The sequence below is a fragment of the Chiloscyllium punctatum genome, unplaced genomic scaffold, assembly GCF_047496795.1.
Source record: "Chiloscyllium punctatum isolate Juve2018m unplaced genomic scaffold, sChiPun1.3 scaffold_321, whole genome shotgun sequence".
In the NCBI taxonomy this organism is placed as follows: domain Eukaryota; kingdom Metazoa; phylum Chordata; class Chondrichthyes; order Orectolobiformes; family Hemiscylliidae; genus Chiloscyllium; species Chiloscyllium punctatum.
The window spans coordinates 157,501-162,260 of record NW_027310055.1 but is presented as its reverse complement, the minus strand read 5'-3'; positions in this window follow the sequence as shown (position 1 = coordinate 162,260).

Below are 4,760 nucleotides of genomic sequence, written 5' to 3'. Positions count from 1 at the left end.
CTCTAGGGCTTCTAACCCGGGTAGCCCGGCCGGGTTTGACCCGGCGGTTCTGCCGACGGTCTCGTCTTCGAGGCGGGTGCCTCCCCCGTGTACAGGCCGATTTTCGTGCATTTCGTACCGTGGGAAGTGGTCCAAAAGGGAATGGGGGTGGACGTGTCTGCTCATACCGACTTTGAGACTTGTAAGCCGGGTAGCTCAGCCGGGTTTGACCCGGCGGTTCTGCCGACGGTCTCGCCTTCGAGGGGGGAGCCTCCCCCGTGTTCAGTCCGATTTTCGTGCATTTCCCACGGTGGGAAATGGTATCTTTCATTACGGGGACAAGGGTCTGAAGCGGTGAAGTCAGTAACCGGCATAGTTAAGGAAAGGGTTCGAATTTTCTCAACAGTACGAAAAAAGTGAGCAGGGAAGCTAGAGAAGGTGTCAGTGAGTCCGAAACGAGTGAACCGCAAAACTTAGGGAAATGCCCGAAAGCGTTTTAAAGGGTGAAATCGGGAACGAGGAAATGATGGGAAAGTGCCTGAAAGTGCTAAATGAGTAAACAGAAAAACGAAGAAAAATGTTTGAAAAGAAGAAGTGAGTAACCAGGAAAACTTAGAAAAATGTTCAAAACGAAGAAATCAGTAACCAGGAAAACTTAGAAAAATGATCAAAAAGAAGAAATGAGTAACCAGGAAAACTTAGAAAAATGTTTAAAAAGAAGAAATCAGTAACCAGGAAAACTTAGGAAAATGTTTAAAAAGAAGAAATCAGTAACCAGAAAAACTGCGAAAAATGTTTAAAAAGAAGAAATGAGTAACCAGAAAAACTTAGAAAAATGTTTAAAAAGAAGAAATCAGTAACCAGGAAAACTTAGAAAAATGTTTAAAAAGAAGAAATCAGTAACCAGGAAAACTTAGAAAAATGTTTAAAAAGAAGAAATCAGTAACCAGGAAAACTTAGAAAAATGTTATAAAAGAAGAAGTGAGTAACCAGAAAAACTTAGAAAAATGTTTAAAAAGAAGAAATCAGTAACCAGAAAAACTGCGAAAAATGTTTAAAAAGAAGAAATCAGTAACCAGACAAACTGCGAAAAATGTTTAAAAAGAAGAAATCAGTAACCAGGAAAACTTAGAAAAATGTTTAAAAAGAAGAAGTGAGTAACCAGAAAAACTTAGAAAAATGTTTAAAAAGAAGAAATCAGTAACCAGGAAAACTTAGAAAAATGTTTAAAAAGAAGAAATCAGTAACCAGGAAAACTTAGAAAAATGTTTAAAAAGAAGAAATCAGTAACCAGGAAAACTTAGAAAAATGTTTAAAAAGAAGAAATCAGTAACCAGAAAAACTGCGAAAAATGTTTAAAAAGAAGAAATCAGTAACCAGAAAAACTTAGAAAAATGTTTAAAAAGAAGAAGTGAGTAACCAGAAAAACTTAGAAAAATGTTTAAAAAAGAAGAAATCAGTAACCAGAAAAACGGCGAAAAATGTTTAAAAAGAAGAAATCAGTAACCAGACAAACTGCGAAAAATGTTTAAAAAGAAGAAATCAGTAACCAGAAAAACTTAGAAAAATGTTTAAAAAGAAGAAATCAGTAACCAGAAAAACTTAGAAAAATGTTTCAAAAGAAGAAGTGAGTAACCAGAAAAACTTAGAAAAATGTTTAAAAAGAAGAAGTGAGTAACCAGAAAAACTTAGAAAAATGTTTAAAAAGAAGAAATCAGTAACCAGAAAAACTTAGAAAAATGTTTAAAAAGAAGAAATCAGTAACCAGAAAAACTGCGAAAAATGTTTAAAAAGAAGAAATCAGTAACCAGGAAAACTTAGAAAAATGTTTAAAAAGAAGAAATGAGTAACCAGGAAAACTTAGAAAAATGTTTAAAAAGAAGAAATGAGTAACCAGGAAAACTTAGAAAAATGTTTAAAAAGAAGAAATCAGTAACCAGAAAAACGGCGAAAAATGTTTAAAAAGAAGAAATGAGTAACCAGAAAAACTTAGAAAAATGTTTAAAAAGAAGAAATGAGTAACCAGAAAAACTTAGAAAAATGTTTAAAAAGAAGAAATCAGTAACCAGAAAAACGGCGAAAAATGTTTAAAAAGAAGAAATCAGTAACCAGAAAAACTTAGAAAAATGTTTAAAAAGAAGAAGTGAGTAACCAGAAAAACTTAGAAAAATGTTTAAAAAGAAGAAATGAGTAACCAGAAAAACTTAGAAAAATGTTTAAAAAGAAGAAATGAGTAACCAGAAAAACTTAGAAAAATGTTTAAAAAGAAGAAATCAGTAACCAGAAAAACGGCGAAAAATGTTTAAAAAGAAGAAATCAGTAACCAGAAAAACGGCGAAAAATGTTTAAAAAGAAGAAATCAGTAACCAGACAAACTGCGAAAAATGTTTAAAAAGAAGAAATCAGTAACCAGAAAAACTTAGAAAAATGTTTAAAAAGAAGAAATCAGTAACCAGGAAAACTTGGAAAAAAACACTTAGAAAAATTTTCAGCAAAGTGTGAAAAATATTCTAAGTGTCAGCGGAGGAAAATGCTGAAGCATCGGGAAAGATTCGCAAACTTACACCGAACATGTGCTCCGAAGTGCCGGAGGAATTGGGTGAATTGAGCCCGGCAAATGGCCAGCTGTCGTTTTGTGCCTGCAGCCCGAAAACTTTAACTTTGTCTGTCGCGGAAGTCCGGACCGAGAAAAATCCAAACGGTTTTGACCGGACCGAGTTCCAGACCGATGCAGTCAAATTTGGAATTCAGACCCATTCAGTGCCACTTGTAGTTTTTCCGCAGTGAGGTTGGCGGGGTACCCGGAGATATATGGGAACACGATTTTTAGAACAAAATGGCGGCGCGGGACCGTTCTGAAAGGCATCCGAAAAACGGTTCCACGGGCATAGCACTTTAATGACAGGTATGAGTGCATGCCGGAGAGCTCTTGGAAGTCGAATTTTTGACACTTTGTCAATTTTTTGACAGATTTGACAAACTCTTTCTGTCTGTTCTAAGAGTCAGTCAGAGACTTGTGCGGCGGTCTTTTGACACTATTGGAGGGCGGGCAAACCCCACGTTGACTCCGGCCGTCCCTCCACAGGCGCTCGTGTCCAAAATGAAGGCGAGAGACGCGAGTGGCCTGGTTCCCTTGGGTGTTGCCAAGAAGGCTGCGGGCTGACCGTTGCCTGAGCACTCCCTAAAGCCTCTTGTGATGAGAGCAGACCTCGCCTGCCGCACGACCGGCTCTGGGAGTCGTTGGGCCGCTATTTGTGAATAGTCTGGTCCTCCTCTGCCACCCGGACAAGCGCGATGGCTCTGCCGCCCTGCGGTGCTCGTCACCCAGGTTTGGGGAACACGATACTCGTAACAAAAATAAAAGGCGGCTCGGGACCTGCAGGCGAAAGGGGTCCCGTGGTGCTAAGCACGTCGACTTCGGGTCTCGGTGCAAGCCGGAGAGCTCACGGAAGTCTAAAGTTTTCGGCACGTGGTCGAATCTTTTCAAAGGCTTACCCGGCTCTTTCCGTCCATTCTGAGAGTAAGTCAGAGGCCGGTGCGGAGGTCTCTTGACAATCGGAGGGGGTGGTGGCCCTCCGCAGGCGCTCGTGTCGAAAATGAAGGCGAGAGACGCGAGTGGCCTGGTTCCCCTGGGTGTTGCCAGGAAGGCTGCGGGCTGACCCTTGCCTGAGCACTCCCTAAAGCCTCTTGTGATGAGAGCAGACCTCGCGCGCCGCACGACCGGCTCTGGGAGTCGTTGGGCCGCTATCTGTGAATAGTCTGGTCCTCCTCTGCCACCCGGCCAAGTGCGATGGCTCTGCCGCCCTGCGGTGCTCGTCACGCAGGTATGGGGCACACGATGCTCGTAACAGCAAATAAAGGCGGCTCGGGACCTGCAGGCGAAAGGGGTCCCGTGGTGCTTAGCACGTCGACTTCGGGTCTCGGTGCAAGCCGGAGAGCTCACGGAAGTCTAAAGTTTTCGGCACGTGGTCGAATCTTTTGAAAGGCTTACCCGGCTCTTTCCGTCCATTCTGAGAGTCAGTCAGAGGCCGGTGCGGCGGTCTATTGACGACCGGAGGCTCCCATGGGTGTTGCGATGAGGGTGGAGGGCACAGAACCTTGCCTTAGCACTCCCTAATAAAGCCTCTTGTGAAGAGAGCAGACCTCGCGCGCCGCACGACCGGCTCTGGGAGTCGTTGGGCCGCTATCTGTGAATAGTCTGGTCCTCCTCTGCCACCCGGCCAAGTGCGATGGCTCTGCCGCCCTGCGGTGCTCGTCACGCAGGTATGGGGCACACGATGCTCGTAACAGCAAATAAAGGCGGCTCGGGACCTGCAGGCGAAAGGGGTCCCGTGGTGCTTAGCACGTCGACTTCGGGTCTCGGTGCAAGCCGGAGAGCTCACGGAAGTCTAAAGTTTTCGGCACGTGGTCGAATCTTTTGAAAGGCTTACCCGGCTCTTTCCGTCCATTCTGAGAGTCAGTCAGAGGCCGGTGCGGCGGTCTATTGACGACCGGAGGCTCCCATGGGTGTTGCGATGAGGGTGGAGGGCACAGAACCTTGCCTTAGCACTCCCTAATAAAGCCTCTTGTGAAGAGAGCAGACCTCGCGCGCCGCACGACCGGCTCTGGGAGTCGTTGGGCCGCTATCTGTGAATAGTCTGGTCCTCCTCTGCCACCCGGCCAAGTGCGATGGCTCTGCCGCCCTGCGGTGCTCGTCACGCAGGTATGGGGCACACGATGCTCGTAACAGCAAATAAAGGCGGCTCGGGACCTGCAGGCGAAAGGGGTCCCGTGGTGCTTCG